Source organism: Rana temporaria, chromosome 2, assembly GCF_905171775.1.
Source record: "Rana temporaria chromosome 2, aRanTem1.1, whole genome shotgun sequence".
NCBI lineage: Eukaryota > Metazoa > Chordata > Amphibia > Anura > Ranidae > Rana > Rana temporaria.
Window position 1 is genome coordinate 41,689,938 of NC_053490.1, and position 24,631 is coordinate 41,714,568.

Consider the following 24,631-nt stretch of genomic DNA (forward strand, 5'->3'; position numbering starts at 1 on the left):
TTCCAGTGTTGGTCAGTAAAAGATGGACCCTGTGCATTGGTGGTCAGTAGCACATGAGCCCTCTTACATTGGTGGTCAGTGGAGAAATACTTCCCCATATTTTTGTGATGAGTGTAGTGCCCCCTTAATTGGCGGTCAATAGGGGATGGGTCCCTGTACATTTATGGTGAGTAGAAGATGAGCCCTTTACATTAGTGGTTAGAGGGAGAAGGACCCACTTACACTGGTGGTCAGTGGGAAAAATGCACCAATGAAATATCTGAACACCACTTGGAAAAAGAATGCCTCGTCACATTAGGGTCAGTGGGAGGAATTCCGCTTTACATTAAGGGCAGTAGGAAGAAGAATGCCCTGTTACCCTGGTGATCAGTGGAAAGAATTTCCTCTTAAATTGGGAGGCAGTGGTAAGAAGGCCTGTTACATTAGATTTCAGCATTAAAAATGTCCATTCACATTGCTGGTCAGTAGGAAGAAAAATGTGCCTTACATTGGGGGTCAGAAGAAGGAATTCCATCCTTGCAGACAACTTAAAAAAAAACAAACTTTGTATCATTGACTACTTACCTTGGAGATGAAAAGAGCGGTTCTGAGTCGTTGGCTCTGTTGAGTGGCATTAGCTCCAAAACAAAGCAGACGCTGGATGGGAATTTGGAGAAACCCTGAATGAGAACAGCTGTGATAGGGATTGGAGCCAGGTCTGCAATCACTGCCCTGGAGCTTGCTTCTCTAAGGCCTCATTTCCACTGGCGTTTTTACAGCCACGTTTCTGAGCGTTTTTTACAGCTTAAAAACGCCTGTCCATGTTATTCTATGGCTTCATTCCCACATAGGCGTTTTTGAGCTGCAAGTGGCATAGACGTTTTTGAGCTGTAAAAAAAACGCGGGACCAGGGCGTTCTGAAGCTCCAGAGTAGAGCTGTAAAAACGCCAGACGTTAAAAAACGCTCAAAAACGCGCATTAACGCTCAAAAACGCGACCGCGGCATTTTTAAAGCTGCAGCTCACAAAAAAAAAAAAAATTTTTTTTTTTTTTTTTTTTTTTTAAATAAACATGGACAGGCGTTTTTAAGCTGTAAAAAAGCCTAACAACAGTGGCTGTAAAAACGCCAGTGGAAATGAAGCCTAATACTGAACTCCAGGAATTCAGTCCATTTGTAAATTGTGCTGGCATGCTGTGAGTTAAAGGAATTGTAAAGAGAATTTTTTTTTCACCTTAATGCAATCTATGCATTAAGGTGGAAAAACGGGACCCCCCATTATACTTACCTGACCCCTCGAAAGTCCCGTGCGGTCCCGATATCCTCTTCGCCGCTCAGCCTGGCCACTGATTGGCTAGAGCGGATGGATTGAGAGCAGCGCAGCCATTGGCCGGCACTGCTGTCAATCACATCCAGTGACGCGGCACACCGAGGGGCGGGGCGAGTGATACAGCGAGCGGCTATGGCCGCTCGCTGTATCACGGGAGCACGCCCGCAATTACTGACCACCATGCGAGCTCTCGCATGACTGTGGTTAGTAATTGTGGGGAGGACCAGAGACAGCCGCTAAGGGACCCAGAAGATGAGGATCGGGGGCACTCTGTGCAAAACGAACTGCATGGAGGTAAGTATCACATGTTTGTTATTTTAAATGAAAAAAAATGTTTTCCTTTAGTGACACTTTAAGTCCATGGAGGTGCATGCCACCTCATGAACTTATCTCTTTAATTTACATCTGACAGTTTTTCATGGCTCCAGAACTAATGATATGGCTATACTACCGAAGCCCTGACAGGAGAGATGCTGCTGTCTCATATAGCAGCAGTTCCACTTGCCCTCCCCTCTGCTGTTCATTCACAGTAGCCTTTATATTTTGCGAATGAGTTCACGTAATACAAAGTGCACTGTGGTTGGGCAAGAGGAGGGGATGGGCAGACAAGGTGGCTGCATGGGACACTGTAGCTGCATTAACTAAGGCCGGAGGGTCCAGCATCGAAGCGCAGAAAGTATAGCAATAACTATGTTCCTGGCACTCAGTGAAAATAAAAGTTGTAAATGTAAGAGATAAGTCCATGAGGTGACATGAGCCCCATTGGACTTAACCCCTAGTAAACCAGCACATTCTACAAAAATGGCTGAATTTCTGGAGTTCAGCTTTAAAATCAAGTCAGTGGCATCTTCCATATTTTCCATACGGGGTCAAGTTAAGGTTTTCAGTTCTATAAATGTTGCACCCAACCATCTTTGTCTCATGACTGGCCTTAGACTGCGGCTGAGTCTGTTGGATCAGTCAAAGCCATTATTAGACAGAAACAAGCCTTCATTATATTTGCTGAGCATCTTAGAGACCAGAGCCAGAGGAAATTTCCATCTACACTTCAGTAAATGATACCGAAGGTATTACTTTGAAATTACATGGCATAGAAGGCAAGATAAAAGACAGATCTGCAAGTGAAAGGCATCGAAACATGAAAATAAATCACCATGAAGAATGAAAAAATAAATAATATAGAAAGTTAAGGTGTGCGTGATATGAAAGATGTAGCAATTAAAGGAAACCTGTCACAGAAGAAATATGTAATCTAACATTGCTGACCTCCTTCTAAAAATACTAGGCGCTTAGCTGTCACATTGATCCTCTGGATTCTTTGCCTTCTAAACAAACAAACTGAAACTAGTGTGCAGATCAGGGGGTAGATTCAGATAGAGATACAACGGCGTATCTCCTGATACGCCGTCGTATCTCCTGATACGCCGTCGTATCTCTGAGTTCCGTCAGTCGGATCTATGCGCCTGATTCATAGAATCAGGTTCCGCATAGATCTCCCTAAGATCCGACAGGTGTAAGTCACTTACACCGTCGGATCTTAGGCTGCAATCTCACGCTGGCCGCTAGGTGGCGCTTCCATTTGTATACGCAAGGAATATGCAAATGAGGAGTTACGCCGATTCAGAAACGAACGACCGCCCGACGCTTTTTTTTTACGTCGTTTGTGTTCGGCTTTTCCCGGCGTATAGTTACCCCTGCTATATGCGGCGTATCCTATGTTAAGTATGGCCGTTGTTTCATGGGTCGAATTTTTTATTTTTTACGGCGTTTGCGTAAGTCGTTCGCGAATACGGATGGACGTAATTTACGTTCACGTCGAAACCAATGACCTCCTAGCGACGTCATTTGGAGCAATGCACGCTGGGAAATTTAGCGGACGTAGCATGCGCAGTTCGTTCGGCGTGGGGACGCACCTGATTTAAATTTTAAACGCCCCCTAGCCGCGGAATTTGAATTCCGCCGGGGGATTTACGATACGCCGCTGCAACTTTCTGAATAAAGCACTTGCCTCAAAAACTTACGGCGGCGTAACGTAAGTCAGATAGGTTACGCGGATCTAAAGATCCGCTGACCTATCTGAATCTGGCCCCAGGAGTTTTAGGTTCACTCCAACCCAACTTTCTGCATGTTTGTTCCAGGTCAGCGATCCAGAATGTATGGAAGCCAAAGACTGACAAGCATGTTCAAAGGGACAGTAGAGATGGCAGCCTATAAAAAAAATTCAGTACAGTTTTTTGCTTTTTCTGAGAAAAAAAAAAAAACAATCCTCCTTGAGGATCTATGTACATTTGTCAAAGATTTCTTCCTTTTTCTGAAGAAGTAGCTGTTTGTTGTACCACTTGTAGCGCCTTCCTTTAACCACTTCAATACCGGGCTTTAAAACCCACCTCCTTCCCGGGCCTATTCTGGCACTTCTTTCCTACATGTACAAATCCTCATTCTTTTGCTAGAAAATTACTCAGAACCCCCCAAACATTATATATGTTTTTTTTAGCAGACACCCTAGGGAATAAAATGGCGGTCATTGCAACTTTTTATCTTGCACCGTATTTGCGCAATAATTTTTTAAACGGCTTTTTTTTGTAAAAAAAATGGTTTCATAAATTAAAAAATAACAAAACAGTAACGTTAGCCCAATTTTTTGGTAAAATATGAAAGATGATGTTACGCCGAGTAACTAGATACCTAACATGTCACGCTTTAAAATTGCGTACACTCATGGAATGGCGCCAAACTTCGTTACTTTAAAATCTCCATAGGCGACACTTTAAAATTTTTACAGGTTGCCAGTTTAGAGTTACAGAGGAGGTCTAGTGCTAGAATTGTTGCACACGCTCTAACGCACGCGGCGACACCTCACATGTGTGGTTTGAACGACGTTTACATACGTGGGCGGGACTTACGTGTGCGTACGCTTCTGAGCGCGAGCTACCGGGGACAGGGGCATTTTAATTTTTTAATTATTATTTTTTCTTTTTTATTTTACTTATTTCTTTATTTTTTACACTTTTTTTTACACTTTTTTTTTTTTCAATCGCTTTTATTCCTATTACAAGGAATGTAAACATCCCTTGTAATAGGAATGTGTGTGACAGGTCCTCTTTAAGGAGAGATGCGGGGTCAATAAGACCCCACATCTCTCCTGCAGGCTGGAAAGAATGAGATCGTGAAAAAAAATTCACAGATCTCATTCAAACTAGCCGCAATTGCGGTTTGTTTACTTACGGGGACCCGGGCGTGACGTCATCACATCGCGCCCGGGCCTCCGACGGTCATAGAGATGACTGGTGACCAGATCGTCACCAGTCTTCTCTATGGCAAACATCCGGCGGACGGCGATCATCTCTCCGGGCCCCCGGTGGGACGGGAGAGCCCGGAGAAGCACCGGATGGCGGCGGGAGGGGGGGGATGTCCCCTCCCGCCGCCTGTAAGAACGATCTAGCGGCGGAACCGCCGCTATGATCGTTCTTACGGTGCGCAGGATCGCCGCCGCTAAAAAATGATATCTCAATGATGCCTCCGGGTGCAGGCATCATTGAGATATCCCCCCCGCAAAGCCCATCACGTCATATGACGTCCACCCAGGATAACAGGTCCCCGTTTTGGACGTCATATGACGGCGTGCGGGTGTCAAGTGGTTAATTTCGTTTTTGGCTTCACTGCAATCAGTGGGACAGTAATCTATTGTTTGTTTCTGGTCAGGGTTTCCTAGCTGGGTGTTTGATTTCTCCCTTCTAGACTATAGGGCAGGGAGAGTCAAATGTCCAGTATGAATATTTATCATGCCCCAGCCAATCCCCCGGAAGAAGGTATCCAGCAGGTGACTGGGGAGGGGATAAATGTTTGTGAGGCCTTTCCAGATTGTTCTTTTCTCTCCAGGGAATTTTCTAGTTCTCTTGGGGTTGCTGCCCCTGGGAGATCGATAATTAGTCAATGACTGGGTCTTAGCAGGTGGTAAACTGTGGGTCACTCGTAGCCCAGCCCCCTCACAGTTAGAATCACTCCCTAGGACACACTTAGCCCCTTCATCGCCCCCTAGGGGTTAACCCCTTCCCTGACAATGTCATTTACACAGTAATCAGTGCATTTTTATAGCACTGTTCGGTGTATAAATGACAATGGTCCCAAAATAGTGTTAAAAGTGTCTGATGTGTTCGCAGTCATGATGAAAACCGCTGATCGCCACCATTACTAATAAAAAAATAAAAATAAACATGCCATAAAACTATCCCCTATTTTGTAGACGCTATAACTTTTGCGCAAACCAATCAATATACTGTATGCTTATTGCGATTTTTTTACCAAAAATATGTAGAAGAATACGTATCGGCCTAAACTGAGAATTGTTTTTTTTATATATTTTGGGGGATTTTTATTATAGCAAAAATTAAAAAAAAATTCAGAATTTTAGTTTTTTTGTTTATAGCGCAAAAAATTAAAACCGCAGAGATGATCAAATACCACCAAATGAAAGCTCTATTTGTGGGAAAAAAAGGACGTCAATTTTGTTTGGGTATCACGTCGCACGACTGCGCAATTGTCAGTTAAAGTGACGCAGTGCCGAATCGCAAGTCAGGAAGGGGGTAAATTCTTCCGGGGCTGAAGTGGTTAAATGGCCTGCCTGGCACCAATGCGCGCTCGTACATGCACACGCACCCGCTAAACGGCCACAAACAGGTCTAACAGGAACCATGCGCATACGCACATGTGTGCCTTCCCTGACAGTAGCTCCCATACATGTGTTTGAATTGTATTTGGCTATTTGCTTAGAGTTGAGCTGCAACCCCTTGTGCTCATTGTCCCCCTACAAGCCGGTCATTTAGCCCTTTAAATGCTCTGGCCCAGATTCAGGTAGAACCGCGCAATATTTGCGTGGGCAAAGGGCAACGATTTTTGCTCTGCGCCCACGCAAATATTTCGATTTGCCCGCGATTCACGGAGCAGTAGCTCCGTAAATTGCGCGGGCGCTATGCTAATTTGCCCTGCCTAATGTAAATGATCCCGCCGGGGGCGGGAATCATTTAAATTAGGCGCGCTCCCGCGCCGAGCGAACAGCGCATGCTCCGTCGGGAAACTTTCCTGACGTGCATTGCGGCAAATGACGTCGCAAGGACGTCATTTGCTTCTAAGTGAACGTGAATGGCGTCCAGCGCCATTCACGAATCACTTACGTAAACGACGTGAAATTTTAATTTCACGAGCGGGAAGGGCGGCTATACTTTAGCATTGGCTGCTCCTACTATGAGTAGGAGCAGCCTTACGCTAAAGTCGCCGTACGGAAACTCCGTACCTTGCGTGCGCAGGGCCCGCGCAACTTTTGTGAATCGGTGGTAGTATGCAATTTGCATACTATACGCCGATCACAATGGCCGCGCCTTCTAGCGGCCAAAGCAAGAATGCAGCCTGAGATATGAAGGCATAAGGAGGCTTATGTCTGTCATATCCTAGGCTGCAGTCCGCGTAGCGATGTTCCTGAATCAGGGGCATTCGCTACGCGGGAGCAAAACAGCTATTGCGCCGCGCAACCTATGGTTGCGCGGGCGCAATAGCTTCTTGAATCTGGGCCTCTGTCTTTTTCTCCAGGCCTTACTTAGAGCCGGTTCACACGGGGAAACTTGTCAGGTGACTCAGCCCCCTGACAAGTCGTGCTCCGCTTTGTTCAATGGAACCGTTCTAATAGGAGCGACTTAAGTCGCTCCGACTTAGAAAAAGGTTCTTGTATGACTTTGGGGGCGACTCGGGGTGACTTGCATTGACATCAATACAGAAGTAATTTTGCAAGTCGCCTCTGAAGTCGTCTTGAGATCGCCCCACCCCCCAAAGTAATGCCGCCCCTGTGTGAACCGCCTCTTACTGTACTCTCCACTAACTTTAAATACACAAAGTCTTACCTGCTTGAAAAAGAAACAATCTTGAATTCAAAGACTTTGTTATTTTTATTTTTTATTTTTTTCATTTTTTTCATCTCCTAGATCTGCTAGGTTTAATTAAAATTACTTTTCATAAGATTATAATTTCTTTTAAGTTCTAGGTATATTTCCCCTCTGATTGCCTGCGCTAGATAAATATCATTAAAATTCATAGCATAACATTTAACTTCCAATGACTTCTCAGCTCCGTTAAGGCAAACTAGTAACTTTGGCAATCTCGCTTTTCATTTTTGATTTGATTAAACAACCAAACCCAATTGAAGTCATTTACTGTGTAATGTGGTTTTCATGGTAATGCACTCTTAGTGGTTTGTCTCAGTAGTCTGTGTAATTCCCAAGGAGGTGGGAAAGGGGTGAGTTTGACATGGTGATTCCATTAAGGTTGACACCTGTCGAGCGCTTTTAGACATTGAGCTTGATACCGGCACTGAGCCATTGATACGTCTGCCGTCTGAAAGTTTTTGAAATGTTTATAAAAAAAAACATTGCGGCTAAACAAGATTTACAGTGTAAGTGAAATATCATTAACGTTCGCGGAGTTTGAAGAATAAACATATGAATAATAAGTGCATATTTAATAAGTCTGAACACGTCTGTAGCAAATGAAAGTAAATTCTGTTAAATGTAAGAAGCAATATTTTAATAGGTATTTATTTCTAAGAAGAACTCGGATCTAATTAAAAACAAGATGTTGTTTCAAATGCCAACTCCACTCAACTGGGGTTGTTGAACAATTTAAACAATTATCTTTCAAGGAGCCCCACAGGAAGTGGCCACCACCACAATCGTTGGTTATACCCAACTTCTGCACTGATTACTGTAAAAATGACACTGGCAGTGAAGGGGTTAACCACTAGGTGGCGCTGCAGGGGTTAAGTGTTCCCTAGGAAGTGATTCTTACTGTTAGGGAGCGTGGCTACACGTGACACATCAATGATGACCGTTCCCAATGACAGGGAACGGTCATCAGTGACAGTGTCACTAGGCAGAATAGGGGAATGCCTTGTTTACAAAGGCATTACACTGTTCTGCTCTTGCCGACCGCAATCGCGGGACTCCCAGGAACATCGAGTTCCAGGGATCCGCGGCCGCACTCGCGAGGCACGTGGCGGGTGCACGCGCCAGCTGGGCCGCAGATTTAAATGTATATACCCGTACGCCAATCTGCCTGCCCGTGCCATTCTGTCGTCATAAATAGGCATGCGGCAGTCGGCAAGTGGTTAAAGGAACCTATTTAGAAAATAAAAAAACAAACCTTTACAATATCCCAAAGCATGGGGTTGTCCTCAGCAGAGTCAATCCCTTGTTCTCCTCCTGTCTGTGTGCGTCCTATGGTGTTTCTCGTACACCGATGGATGGTATCCGGCTGCGGTGGAGTTTATCCTCAACACAAGGCTTGAGGCGCAAGGCAGTGTCCAGGCGGAGGGGGATGACGTTACCGGAATGCTTCACCTCCACCTGGACACTTCCTTGCGCATCAAGCCGCGTGCCTTCCTTTTACTTCTTAAATGTGAGTTGCTTGTGATACATTATTGTATATTAAACTTGTAAAAAATCTGCACCCAGAGGCGCCTCTTCTCCCCTTTTTGTCTCTTCCAATTATTGGGAACATGGTCTCTGTTCCTCGTTGATGGCAGCTGTGACCGTGGATTTTTCCTATCCCTCTCTCTCTTCCCCCTCCTCTTCTTAAATAGTATTGTGGACTTCCTCCTAAACAATCATAGGGATTGTGGACTTGGTGCCTCGTTGTGCATCTAATATTATGCTTACACACCAACTAATGATTATGGGATATATACTGTTTTAGATTTCTTGCGCCTTTTACTTGTATTATTTCCTTCTGTCTTGCACAGTCCTCTTCTGCACTAAAATTACTTTTTTTTACTGCATACTGTGAGTAGGGTTGCCACCTTTTCTTCAAGTCAAGCCCAAACACTTTAGTGGCGCACAGCAATTTTTTAATATACATACAGTATATTTTGCTAATAAATAAAATTTCTAATCATATGAAGTTAATAGCAAGAGTCCCCCTTTGCATCAGAGTCCACAGAGTTCCCCTTTTACATCTAAACTCGCAGAGTTCCCTTTCACTGTAAGTGGAGACTCTGCAGACTCTGATGTAAGGGAGAACTATGGGGACTCTAACATAAGGGATGCTCTGGGAACCCTGATTGTAAAGGGAAACGCTGATGTAAGGGGTGCTCTGAGAACCCAGATTTACCTCTCATCCAGATGTATCTGAGGCTGGTGGACTTCACATTCCCGGCCCGCACTTTCCTTTTCTGAGGCACAGTGCAGGGGATTGGAATGTGGGCAGACACAGAGGGGTAGGGGCAGCTGTAAGAGGTGTATATTGAGCCCGCTTTCCTCTCCTGTCTGTGTGTGTGGGGGGGATTGTTAGTGCCGGCTTTTGGCACCATGAAAGAGTGTAACAGACATTCTCAGCTAAGACAACTGCAGCTAACATCCCTGCTGGGAAGCCATAGTCCAGTGTGAATAATGTGTCTGGGTTTCAGGCTGTCTGAAACCCAGACACATGATTCCAAACCTGAACTGTCTGGGTGAATCCCAGACAGGTGGCAACCCTAACTGTGAGCTCCTCAGTGGCGGTTGGTGTTTTTTTGGGGAGGGAGCGGTAAACAACCACCCATTTACCCCGAGCGGCACCCACCTGCGGCTCTTCTCCGAGTGTCGAATACGAATCGAAACGAATACGAATTCGTCCAAATTTACTAATTATCCGAAATAATGAATGCTGCATCGAAACAAATGGAATGGAACAAATTAATAAATAATAATACATTACAATTGTTTATTATTAATTTGTTACGTTCCATTCGTTACTTCGGATACATTTGTATTTATTTAGTTCACTTACAGCCAAATTTTAAAGAAAATTCCAATACCTATAATTTAACAGTTAATAATAGTTAAGTTATTTCAGATTTTTCGTAGCTGCAGTAGGCAGATATACTGTACTGTACCCTGTGCAGATCGTGGCAGACTAGCTGCGTTGTAAAGGAATGTGATTTCAGCCCTGCGGAGGAGAAGCAGTATAGTGTGCTGTAATGGGAAAGGAGCTCAGCAGCCAGGCATAGCATCCAGGGTGTAGAGGGTGGTCAGGGGACTTTGGGGGGGTGCACAACTTAGATCTGGGGGGGGGGGCAAGGCCATATAACACAATCTGAAGCCTGCAGCCCCTCAGGGGGTGTTAAGGGATTTGTTTTAGCAATTTCTAAAGGTTTCTCTGTCAGTGTTGGCAGGTGTTGGGGGAAGGTCACCTCCCGGAGGTGTGTCTTTTCCCCCAGTTGTCAGGGAGGTGCAGTAAGCAGACATCCCCAGGTGGGGGTACAGAGAATCCCAGCTGGTGACTCGGAGACACTATGCAAGGTCTTACCTCACCAGTGACATCGGTCCCATCGTGGCTACAGGATGGCACTGCCCTCCTTTTAACTCGCTGAGCTTGGTTACCATTCCATGTTGCCAGCACTGACAATTTCCCATCCTGGATTGTTCTCTCTCTGTGCTCCTCTCCATTCAGGAAATGGATCACAGCTTCTCTCCAGCCAATGAGAACTGAGGGGTGTGGACTGTGGAAGGCAAAATGGAAGCCCAGTACATGGCTGTGGGGCCCTAGGGCAGATCGGAGCTGGACTTTGTGGAGGATATGATATTATGACAGGGAGGCTGCAGGGCTCCCCTTGAGCTAGATGTGGGGTTGCGATTGTAACCCCTGCAACCCCTTATGCTACCCCCTTGATTATAAATTCCAGCTTTGAGATATCTTAATATGACAATTTCACAAAGTGTGGGTGGTGAAGTAGGGAAGAATTAGCACTTCTGTCAGGTTGTCAGGTCACCTGTGGCCAGATAACAAATGCACCCCGTTGGAGTCAGGAGTGCACCACAAGGTAGTGAACCCTATGGCAGGCTGCTGCGGATGGACCACAGAGTGGATATGGAGGACAGGTCCACTGGAGCACAAACAGGGATCCCACAGGAAGCTTGAGCCCAAGATTCTCCAGCGCGCGGAGTCTAAGATCCAGCTGGTATTCACCAGAGCCTCTAGTGGTAAGGATGGCTTTAGCTGCAAGGTCGTCGCCCCCAGAGTCCCCTAGGTCACGCTCTGTGGGGATAGAGGGGAAGCAGCCACTCAGGACACAAGAGATAGTGAAGGGTTAAGCCAAGGTTGGGGCGACAAGCAGACAAGGATAAACAAGGGTCAGGGTCACAGGCAAACAGGAGTAGTCGGGGACAAGCCAAAATCGGTACACAGAGATAAACATAGCACACGGCAAGCAGGAACACAATGCTTAACAAACAACGTTGATCAGCAAGGCAGACCTGCAGTGCACTGGTTAATATAGAGTTCCTTGGATGGCCTGGGGTGGAGCCATACAGGGAGGAGAGATGATAAATCGGCCAGATTAGAGAGTCTGGCCTCTAAGGTGAACACATGGAGAGGAAGGTAAGCTGCCAGACATTACTGCATATCCATGACACTGCATATACATTTCCCCTTACATTCTCTCTTGATAACCACACAGGAACTGGGGAGAAATCCCCCCAATGTGGACCCAAGCATCAATAAAAACCCAGCATAAGTTCTAATACTTTCCCACTTTCATAGAAAAAGAAAAAGTACTTGCGTCTTTGTGTTCTTGTGGGAGCAATATCACCTCACTTCCATTCCCTTTGACAACACAGGAAGTATGGGGAAGTCATGCTATGTGTCCCCAAGCTGACAAAACCTGACTGGTTCTTACCCAAGAAAAAAGTCTTCTAAATGGTGACCAAAGCCCTTTGTACTTACCTTAGTTCAGTGGGTAATGCAGTCTAGGAGCCTATGGCATGTTAGGAGGTGTTCTTCTCAGTCAAAGAGACCACCCTTCTGGCTTAAAAGTATTAAGGCCTGTGAAGAACTCGGCAGCATAGCCACTGTAATCCCCTGTTACATAGAACCCCTGCAATTGCACCCCCTGTCACCCAGCACATCTGCCAGCCAGTACCCTTGAAACTGCACTCCCCTGTCACCCCCAACCCTGTAATTTTCCCAATCTGTATCTCAACTGCCCTAACAGTACTCCTTTGTCATGCAGCACCCCTACAACCTAACCGCCATGTAGGCAGGTGCAGTCTATACTCCCCACTGTAGGTGTCAATTAACCGAAGTGGCAATGCAGAAGGGGAAGTAATTGGGAGGAACAGACTGATTGGATGCTGGTGCCTCATGTGACTTCAGTGGCCATCTTGGGTCAGGTAGAGTCTATTTATGGCTCCGGCTCCCAGGTTTTGCATGCCTTATGTGAGTGGCTAATGTAGGGAAAGGTTCCCTGACTGGCTTAATTGGTTTGAAAAGTTCATGGACAGTGCAGGGACTAAGTCTACCATATTTCATGAAGCATCCCCTTTGGGTGTGGACTGGCCAGGCTCAGGAGTGGCCCATCCATTAGGGGTGCACAGGCATTGCCCCCCCCCCCCCCGATCCATGCATCTAGCTCTCATGCAGGACACCGAAAGCATGGATTTCAATGGGGGATGTTTTTTTGAAGCACGTGATTAAAGCCAGAGGCTCTAATGAGCTTCAAAATAGGGTGGGTTTGGGGCACAGAGCACTGCGATCCGAACTCACCCAATTGTGTGATAATAGCGAATGTATATTCACTATATTCACACTGATTCTCCTTCCGGCTAATCAGGAAGCGGGTTCGGGACCCGTTTCCCGATTGGCCGAAAGGGGAAGCATTCCGATTGGCTGCCGAGGAGGAGACGGAAGCCACCGCATTGTCCACGGAGGAGAGCAGGGGAAGGGAAAGCCGCCCATGATCCCCACCGCCTGTCGCCCGGGTGAAGTGCTGCCCACCATAGATGGAGTAAGTGCTCCAGATGACCCAACTAACCAAACCAGTCAGACCACTGTTTTAATTCGTTGTTACAGTTCATAAGTGGCTCTGGGCAGTTATGCCTACCCACATAGTCTAGCTGTATTGTGTCGGACCCTTCTACAATATATTGCTATTATCTAACGTGGACTTGGTTTACTGCCTGCCACACATTACGTTGCACCACGCTCACACACCTGTCGCCCATCATCCCTAACATTTTACGCATATGTCACCCATCACCCATTTACCCTGCATCCCCTATCACTAAGCACCCCCTCTTTCTGCATTTGCCTGTAACCAATCACCCTGCCACTGCACCTCTCCCCTCTGTCACCCAGCACCCCCTCCATTGCACCCCCATTTCACATGCACCCCTGCCAATCCAACAATCTCTACCACTGCTCCCCCGTCACTGCTCCCCCATGTCACTAAACATGCCTCCCTGTTACAACGCACCAATTCCACTTTTGCCCACACAAGCCCATGAGTAATGAAGCGGTGAACAGAGGGGAAAAGCATTTCCTTCAAGCACTGGGTCCTATCAAGGGCTGGTGCAAGGATTTTTGATACCCCAGGAAAAACCTAATTTTGCTGCACCCCCATTGGTTCCACCCCTGACACCACCCCCTTTGTCCTGCCCATGTATACCCTACCTTTTTAATGAAGCACCCCTCAAATGCAGCCTCACCAGCGCCCATCAAATGCAGCCTCACCAGCGCCCATCAATGCAGCCTCACCAGCGCCCATCAATGCAGCCTCACTAGCGCTCATCAAATGCAGCCTCACTAGCGCCCATTAAATGCAGCCTCACTATCACCCATTAAATGCAGCCTCACCAGCGCCCATCAAATGCAGCTTCACCAGCGCCCATCAATGCAGCCTACTAGTGCCCATCAATGAATGTTTGCTTGCTTCCATTCATTCTGGAGTTGGGACACAGACACAGCCCTCCGCTGCCGCTGCACCTCTGACACTATGTGCGAACAGAGCAGCGGCTGCCTGTTGATGCTGAAACTCAGTTGCTTGTTGCATAGAGAAGAGAGTAGGAACACCAGTGGCTGGGCGCCCCTAGGCAGCAGTGCGCCCTAGACGGCTGCCTAGTTTGCCTAGTGGTAGCACCGGCCCTGGTCCTATCACAAGACTATCAGACTCAGCTTACTCTGCAGATAGAAGTCTACCTTGGATGATGCAGATCATCACAGAAGACTCTGGGAGAGTTTGTACCCTTCTCATGTAAGAGCTTCTTAATATTAGGTAACAAAAGAAGAAAAAGCGGCGCCTTTGAATGCCTGATGAAGAGACACGCATGTCTTGAACGCGCGCATCCTCCCGCACCCGGAAGTGAAGTCAGAACTGCAGCACACCGTGGAAACCAGCTCCCTTCTCTTTGGTTCCGAGAGTGTTCGGTTCCCGCCACCGCTGCTGCTTGTGGCAAGGATACAGCTACGTTTCAGCACGAGTGACGACTGCTCCTACCGGAACTTCTGCGGATGACAACCTTTATGTCTTCATGCCTCATTTTAATACTCGGTTTGTGAGTATGTATTTTTTAAATCATTGCCATTTAAAATAAATTCTCATCTGCTACGCTTAGAAGGCGCCGCTTTTTCTTCTTTTGTTGCTCTACAGACCACTTCATCTGTCAGCTGGCTGCCATCTAGCGAAGTTTTACCATCACAGTGTTATGGACATTGACATGAACTAATGTACATCCATTAACCCTTTTCCTGGACTCTAGTCATTTCACATTTTTTATTCCCCTCCCCCCCCCCCCCCCAGTATTTATCACGTATAGGTACACATTGGGAGTGCGCTCAATTTTCTTTTTTTTTTATATTAGGTAAGTCAACCAGTTACGCACCTGGTTGACTTGGCACCACTTGACTCTTTCACTTTGCCTATTCAGTGGGAAGTGGCATGTGTCTCTTTAATTTAGATTTCTAGAAAAGAAGCCCTAATGTACCTAAAAATGGAATCTGATGACTCAAACGTCTCTTGACTCTTAGCATGAGATGTTATAGACCAAGAAACAGAACAACAGGATATAAATTAACTTTGTTTTTTCCTGCAATGCACATTAACATCCTATAAAGAGATCCATTAGCTTCCCTGATTATGTTCTTCTTGATGCATTTCATATGTTTCTTTCCTCCTGACATAAACATATTGGACCTTTTGGTTCCCAGAGAACTTTTTTTTCATTTACTAGACCCACCTGCCTGATATACAACTAATGTACACAGCAGATACACTCAGCTGTATCAAACATAATAATTCAATGGAAAGACATACTTAGCTTTCTTCCATAAATCTGCTTTTATTTTACCCACTAGGTTTGACTAAGTTTATAAGTAGGGGAGGGTTCATAAATTGCACACATGGCTTTCTTTTTTAGCAGGATTGGCAAAACACAAAGGGTTTGTGCTTACATACACAAGCCGGCGATTACTAGGATTAATGCACATGCAGGAAATGGAGAGTAAAAATATTGTTGCCTTTAGAATGAATGATTATGGGGTAGATTCAGGAAGAATGGCGCTTCTTTGTGCAGGCGTAACGTATCCTATTTACGTTACGCCTCCGCAACTTTTACAGGCAAGTGCCGTATTCTTAAAAGAAAGTTGCGGCGGCGTAGCGTAAATAGCCCGGCGTAAGCCTGCCTAATTCAAATTCTGAAGAGGTGGGCGTGTGTTATGTTAATCAGGCTTGACCTGACGTGATTGACGTTTTTCCCAAACGGCGCATGCGCCGTCAGTGGAACAGGTAAACTAAAAACATTTTTATCTGAATGCAAACAATGCAGGTTAAAAAACGTTTTAGGTTTAGTAAAACTTTGGAAAGTAGCATTGGGAAAGGCATCATATGTCCTCTTCAGTGTCTTCTGCAAAGTTATGTGTATGGACTACGGTATGTTAAACAATACTCCTGTTTAAGAGAAATATAAAGATGCAGGGAGAATGAAAGTGACATTGTCGCAAGTGACAATCCGCAACGTGTGGCAGGTGACGTGGCAAGTGACGTGGCAAGTGACAATCCACAACGTGTGGCAGGTGACGTGGCAATTGACAATACACAACGTGTGGCAGGTGACGTGGCAAGTGACGTGGCAAGTGACAATCCACAACGTGTGGCAGGTGACGTGGCAATTGACAATACACAACGTGTGGCAGGTGACGTTGTGGCAAGTGACAATCCACAACGTGTGGCAGGTGACGTGGCAATTGACAATACACAACGTGTGGCAGGTGACGTTGTGGCAAGTGACAATCCACAACTTGTGGCACGTGACAATGCACAAAGTCTGGCAGGTGACATGGCAAGTGACAATCTGCAACTTGTAGCAGGCAAGTGACAATCCGCAACGTGTGGCAGGTGAAGTTGTGGTAAGTGACAATCCGCAACTTGTGGCAGGTGAAGTCGCAAGTGACAATCCGTAACGTGTGGCAGGTGACATGGCAAGTGACAATCCGCAACTTATGGCAGGTGATGTAGCAAGAGACAATCTGCATCTGGTGGCAAGTGACAATCCCCAACTTGTGGCAGGGACATAACAAGTGACAATCCGCATCTGGTGGCAGGCGATGTGGCAAGTGACAATCCTCATCTGAAGGCAGGTGACAATCTGCAACTTGTGGCAAGTGACAATCCACAACGTGTGGCAGGTGACATGGCAAGTGACAATCCACGTGTGGCAGGTGACATTGTGGCAATTGACAATCCGCAACTTGTGGCAAGTGGAGATGCACAAAGTCTGGCAGGTGACATGGCAAGTGACAATCCGCAACTTGTAGCAGGCAAGTGACAATCCGCTACAGTGGCAGATGACATGGCAAGTGACAATCCGCAACTTGTGGCAGGTGACATGGCAAGTGACAATCCGCATCTGGTGGCAGGCGATGTGGCAAGTGACAATCCGCATCTGAAGGCAGGTGACAATCTGCAACTTGTGGCAAGTGACAATCCACAACGTGTGGCAGGTGACATGGCAAGTGACAATTTGCAACTTGTAGCAGGCAAGTGACAATCCGCAACATCTGTCAGGTGACATGGCAAGTGACAATCCACAACGTGTGGCAGGTGACATTGTGGCAATTGACAATCCGCAACTTGTGGCAAGTGACAATGCACAAAGTCTGGCAGGTGACATGGCAAGTGAAAATCCGCAACTTGTGGCAAGTGACAATCCGCTACAGTGGCAGGTGACATGGCAAGTGACAATCCTCTGCCTTTGCCTTAAGGCATCGCAGGCCACCCAGGAACATCGAGTTCCTGAGATCCACGAGCGCTGGGCGGCAAATTTAAAGGGACGTACAAGTACGTCCTTTTGCCTGCCCGTTCCATTGTCTAGACGTAAATGTGCGTGCACTGCTCGCTATGAGGTTAATCATCCTGACACCATAACAACCATGGTGCCGTGATGATTGAAGCGCCAACACCAGCCATTTCCCTGATAAATTGCCCGTAAAAAAAAATTCTGGCAGTGCCCCGCCCGAGACTAGACTCTGGATCCGCCCCTGTCGCTCACACAGCGGACCCGCCCGCCCCCCCATTGCTACAGACAAATGCATGCCCAGCTGATGGCCAACAGCGTGAAGGAGGAGGAGCTTTCTGCTGTGAGCAGAGGCCCCATGTTGGTAAAGGCATCGCTGGAGGCACGTCTGACACTGTAAGCGCCATTGATCCCACCACTACCGCTGCTTCTGACTAAACCCCCTCACCACCACTGCCGCCTCTGTCTGAAACCCCCCTTTACTACCACAGCCGTCTGCTGACTTCCAGTCAGTGTCTCTCCTCTCTGCTCCTCCACACATATTGGAGAAATGAGCTGTGGAACCAGGGGCAGATCCAGAGTCTAGTCTCGGGAGGGGCACTGCCAGAAAATCCTTTTTTTGGGGGGGCATTTTATCAGGGAAATGGCTGGTATTGGTGCTTCAATCATCACGGCACCATTGTTGTTATGGCCTCAGGATGATTGAAGCGCATTATTTCTATTATTATATTGTAGTATAAAATTAAATAGTTCGACTCATCATAATGCAGAATCAGTGGGAGCCCCGAGTGTGTCACTTGCCACGTCGCCTGTCACCAAATACGGATTGTCACTTGCCACATCATCTGCCACCAAATGCGGATTGTCACTTGCCACGTCACCTGCCACCAAATACGGATTGTCACTTGCCATGTCACCTGCCACATGTTGCAGATTGTCACTTGCCACATCACGGATTGTCACTTGCCACGTCGCCTGCCACACGTTGCAGATTGTCACTTGCTGTGCCACTTTCCTGCTAAGGTGCTCTGTCCCAAAGTCAGGCAGCAGAGAGATCATGTACTCTCTCTGCTACCCACGGCTGCCTGCACAGTGAGGGCAGAACTGCAAGGATGCAGGGTGGGAGCTGGGAGATGATGTCATCTCCCTGCTCCCGTGCCTGCCGGCTCCCTGATTGGCCAGCAGCGCTCAAACACCGAGCCGCCCAACTACCCCCCCCCTCTGCCCACGGACTTGCGGAGCCGCCCGCCCGCAAACTTGCGGAGCCGCCCCCACGCTGTCACCCACGGAGCCACCCACTCTCACCTGCATTCTCTGTGTGGAGGGGCGGGGAGCGGCCATCTCATCGGCTTGCTGAGACTGCCATCAATCAAGGCAGCTGGTGGATCCAGACTAAGAAGTCGGAATGACCCGCTGCCTCGACTGATGGCAGTGACATCAGCGGAGAGTGGGCATCAGACTGCTCTCTGCTGAAAATGGGTCACAGGAGTGCAAAACTAATTGCACCCCTGTGACCCAGAGGAGAAGCCCAGCCTAAAAAGCTCAGGTTGGACTTCTTTAATTCTTGGACCCAGGTAGCACAAGCCCTGGGTAGGTAGACTGATGTTGTGCACTGTCTCCCCAGAACTGTCTCATTTCAGTGCTGGGACATGGTGGTCAACCAGTAGGAAGAGTAAGCATGACATTTCCCTTCTGATGTGGGGCCCTGATAAGTGAAAATAACCTCTGGTCAGAAGGGGGTGCTAACCCACCCACAAATGTGTTTAACATGCTAACAAACTACACTGTACTTATTCTGGACTGTTTAATTCTCTATGTTGTGCTGTAAATTCTCTACGCAGCATTGTTTGATTCTCTATGCCAGTGATCCTCAAATACGGCCCTCCAGCTGTTGCGGAACTATACATCCCATGAGGCATTGTAAAGCTCTGACATTCACAAATATGACTAGGCATGATGGGAATTGTAGTTCCTGAACAACTGGAGGGCCATAGTTTGAAGACCCCTCCTCTATGCTGTGCTGTACACTACTTATTTTGGACTATTTCTTTCTGTATGTTGTGCTGTACAAAATTCACTCTGGACTGTTTTTTTTCTCTCTCTTATGCAGTATGTTACTTACTCTGAAATGTTTTATTCTCTATGTTGTACTGTTTGTTATTTACTGTTTTATTATTTATGTTGTGCTTCATGTTACCTATTCTGGACTGCTTTATTATCTTTGTCGTGCTGTATGTTATTTACCCGGAACTCTTTTATTATCTATATTGTGCAGTAATTTACTTACTCAAGACTCTTTTATTCTCTATGTAGTGCTGTACATACTTACTATGATCTGTTTTATTATCTATGTTGTGCTGTATATTACCTATCCTGAGCTCTTCTATTCTCTATGTCGTGTAGTATGTTACTTACTCTGGACTTTTTTGTTCTATACTGTATGTCATGCTGTACGCTACCTATTCTAGATTGTTTTAGGGCCCAGTCAGATATGCACAGCTCCTGGCAGATGTTTGTGTGTCCACCTTGGAACTATGTTCAGGCAGCCCATAGAAGTGGATGCACAGGTAGTGGCTGCACAGAAAAATCGTATGTCCAAGAAGCGGGTTCATGGGTCCAAATGCAGACACTCTAATCATGGCTGGTGATATTCTCACCTAGTGGTAACACACTGCCTGTCTTGAGGTGTCTCCACTTTGGAAGGAGGAGCAACAGTATTGAGAACAGTCTCAATACTGTAAGGGGTTAGCTCGGTAGCGGGGTGTGTGATCCCCTGGATGGGTTCACTACACACTGAATTTATACAGACAGGCAGTCGAAGATGGTTGAAAACAAAGATTTTGGTTTATTCTTCCATCTTGCTGGAAACAAGTGCAAGCATCCAAACAGCATAAACATAAAAACATAACATAAAAAACCCTGGCCACTTGGGGCGTCTTCCTTCCACACAGGAACCTATCTATGGGGTCTGGTACAGCCTAGTGCTGGGCAGACACTGCTGGTCATACAGCAGGAAAACAATAGTCTTTTGATTTTTATCACTCAGAAAAATCAATCCCCTCCTCACCTCCTCAGAAGACTTTCAGTACACTGCTCTCCTTTCTCACAAAGCCCCAGGATGCATCAATTCAGTGGTAATCCTCTGGATTACTTATAGAGGCCTTAATTGCCTCATTCTGAACAGCTGAAGTTTTCCAACGCCCTTAGACCTTTTCTGGCTATGTTTCCAGCCGACGCCTAATAACACTTGGTGTATTGTCTAAACAAGGCAGAAATGTATGTCCCGTCTGTGACAACACCCACAGATTTACCTGACTTCCTGTCACAATACTTATCAGAGTCCAAAAGATCCAGAGCAGATCTGTGGAGGATTAACATCCACGGATCTGTGTCTCTGACACACCGATGTGGTCTTGTGCATTTACCTTTTAAGTCCGTTCACATATATGTTTGTAGAGCTAGCTCCGCAGGAGCCGCTGGTTATATTGGGTCCTCTGCTCTTTCTTTGTCCCTAGCTGGAACCTCACTTCTACTGGCACCACCAGAATACCTTGGCTGGGAACACCCAGCAGTCACACAAGAATGGAACACACTGAGGCCGCGTACACACGATCGGTCAAAACCGATGAAAACGGACTGAAGGACCTTTTTATTGGTCCAAACTGATCGTGTGTGGGCCCCATCGGTCAGTTAACCTTCGTTCAAAAAATTTAGAACTTGCTTTAAAATTTAACCGATGGACTGATAACCGATAGGTCAAAACCGATCGTTAGTAGGCACAACCATCGGTTAAAAATCCACGCATGCTCAGAATCAAGTCGACGCATGCTTGGAAGCATTGAACTTTGTTTTTTTCAGCACGTCGTTGTGTTTTACGTCACCACGTTCTGACATGATCGGTTTTTAACCGAAGGTGTGTAGGCACATCAGACCATCAGTCAGCTTCATCGGTTAACTGACGACAACGGTCCTTCGGACCGTTCTCATCGGATGGACCGATCGTGTGTACGCGGCCTGACTGTTAGAAAACAAGCAGATTGCATTGTGTAAAGATAACACAGTGAATCAGTAATTCAGTGTCAATACCTGAGAAAACAAATACAATGCTGTTAACGCAGGTACACTGCAGGTACTGCAGTACCAACAGCATAAACAATAGCTCTCTAGACTGAGAAATTATGCCCCGGGTGACTGTGGGGGGGTAACAAAAAGTACAGTAGGCTAGTTCACTTGAGGACTTTCAGTTAAGAGGGGCTAGGCTTAGGCCTGAGAATTTGATACACTACCAGCAAACTTGTGCTGTCCACAAGATCTGAATTGCCCTTTGATGTTAACATCTGCAGGCTCAGTTTGGGGTCCTTTAACGCTGGCATGCAAAAGCAGTGTGAATTTCTAAGGCATAGAGTTCAGAAAAAGCTAAACGAAGGGTTAAACACAGTGGGCATGCCCCTTTAAAGCACCTGGAGAGAGGATTGACAGGAGTTAATGTTGAGATATCATGCAACAAATTGTAATGCACAACAAATAGGTCAGCAGTCTGGAATAGTGGCAGCTTTGCACAAACAAGTGGCCCCTGCCCCCACCCACCTATAACTGATGTATGTCAAACATATACAAAGAGATTTCCAAGCTCAAACTTACCAACCAGCCTGCGACCAACCAAATTGAACTGTCTAACAATATGCATTAAAAACAGGGGTTTAGTTTACACACATTTGCAAATAAATGCATAAGCTTCAAGCCCCGTCATGGCACCCCACTTTCTGTAGTCTGCGTAAACTGTTGGCGCTATATAAATTCTGTATAATAATAATAATAATAGTTCTAACTCTAACTTCTGAGAGTCACCACAATGGAAGCACATGCATTCTAATGGATAGACAGAGGGCAGGTGAGCCTGGAAGGGGCCCACCCCTCCTTGAAGGTACAGGGGCTCACTTAACACCCAGCATATAGCAGCAAAGGTGTCAGTGTGTTGCCTTACCAATATATTCCAAATACAAACAAGTGGCCACAAATACCTATAACTTTGCAGCAAGGAGCCCTGGAAGGGCGACGTATGTCACACAAATACAAAGAGATTTCCAAGATCAAACTTACCAACCAACCTGCTGCGACCAACTGAATTGACCTATCTAACAGTATGCGTTAAAAACAGGGGTTTAGTCTGTACAAATTTGCAAATACATACGCAAGCTACATGCCCTGTCAAGGCAAACCCCTTTCTTTAGTCCTAACTCTAATTTTCTAATGCCATGTACACACTCTCTGAATTTCAGACAACAACTGTTCGATGAGAGCTTTTGGTCTGAAATTCCGGTCGTGTGTAGGCCCCATCGGGCATTTTCTGTCAGGATTTCCGACAACGAAAATTTGAGAGCTAGTTCTCAAATTTTCCTGACAGGAAAACTGGCCGTACGTAGAGGGGAAAAAGCTGCAGAGCAGGTTCTTGGTTTTCCCGGCGGACTTTTTACTGCCGGGAAAACCGATCGTGTGTACAAGGCATAATCCTTCCCCACTCTATCCAATACTAAAATAAAAAAAAAAATAGCTAGATTCACATAAGCTTGCGCCGTCCTATCTTAGGTTGCAATATTTAGGCTGGCCGCTAGGTGGCGCTTCCATCGCGGTCGGCGTAGAATATGTAAATCACTAAATACGCCTATTCACCAACGTACGCCCGGCAGAAGCAGTACAGATACGCCGTTTACGTAACGCTTTATCAGGCCTAAAGTTATTCCATCAAATAGTTGGAAAAGTAATGTTAAAGTATGGCCGCCGTTCCCGCTTCGAAATTCGAAAATTTTACGTTGTTTGCGTAAGTCGTCCGTGAATAGGGATTTACGTCATTTACGTCCACGTCGAAATCAATAGGCCCATGCGGCGTACGTTGCCGCAATGCACACTGGGAAATGTAGGCGGACGGCGCATTCGCCGTTCCAAAAAAACGTCAATCACGTCAGGTCAAACAAATTTATCATAAAACACGCCTCCTCAGCCTATTTTGAATTAGGCCCGCTTGCGCCCGCCGCATTTACGCTACGCCGCCGTAAGTTAGGAGGCAAGTACTTTGAGAATACAGTAGTTGCCTCTCAGACTTAAGGCAGCGTAGCGTAAATACGATACGCTACGCCGCCTTAAAGGGTCACTAAAGGAATTTTTTTTTTCAGCTAAATAGCTTCCTTTACCTTGCTGCAGTCCTGGTTTCATGTCCTCATTGTTCGTTTTTGCTTTGATGTTGCTGTAAATCCTCTCTGTTTTGGACACTTCCTGGTTGCCTGTTTCCTGATGACCACAGTACTGGGAGATTTCTCACGGTGGTCACTAATCAAGGAGGTGTGATTACTGTGTGTAAAACGAAACTGGATTGGTGCTGAGGAGTTTTAGACAAAGTATCACTGCTCTCTATTGGCTGACTGCCCTCTAGTGGCTCTCTGTACATCAGAGAACCAGCAAACAACAGCAAAAACGAAACTACACTGCAGGCACATTATATGATTGTTTTTTTATCTATTTTTAATCATTTTTAAAAGGAATCAGTTAACTATTATGTCTCTATGCCCTGTAAACAGTCATTTCAGCTAAAAAATATTTTTCCTTTAGTGACCCTTTAAAGTTGCGGCAATCTACCTGAATCTAGCAAAAGAGTTTTGCACAGGGGTTGAACTTTCAAAAAAATATTGGGGTGGCTTCAGCAAGCAATTACGCCTGCGTATCCATAGATACGCAGCGTAATTGCTAAGTAGCGCAGGTGTATCGACTTGCTGTATTCAGAAAGCTCGATATGCCGACTGTAGCCTAAGATATGACTGGCATAAGGCTCTTATGCCGTCGTATCTTAGGCTGCATTCTTACGCTGGCCGCTAGGTGGCATTCCCGTAGTGGTCAGCGTAGAGTATGCAAATTGCATACTCACGCCGATTCACAAACGTACGCGCGCCCGGCGTTCGAGTTTTACGTCGTTTGCGTTCGTCGCTTTCTGCGTAAGGCTGCTCCTGCTATTAGGAGGCGCAGCCAATGCTAAGTATACCCGTCGTTCCCGCGTCGCGATTTTTTAAATTTACGTTGTTTGCGTAAGTGAATCATGAATGGCGCTGGACGCCATTTACGTTCATGTCGAAGCAAATGACGTCCTTGCGACGTCATTTACCGCAATGCACGTCAGGAAATTTTCCCGACGGAGCATGCGCAGTACGTTCGGCGCAGGAACGCGCCTAATTTAAATGATCCACGCCCCCT

At 46.3% G+C, this 24,631-nt stretch overlaps 1 protein-coding gene across 1 annotated transcript in view; it reads left to right on the forward strand.

Moving 5' to 3' along the window:
* LOC120928974 (cyclic nucleotide-binding domain-containing protein 2-like) overlaps positions 1-24,631 on the forward strand; it is a 387,861-nt gene that overhangs the window by 362,614 nt on the left and 616 nt on the right. The gene's annotated exons all lie outside the window — the stretch shown is intronic.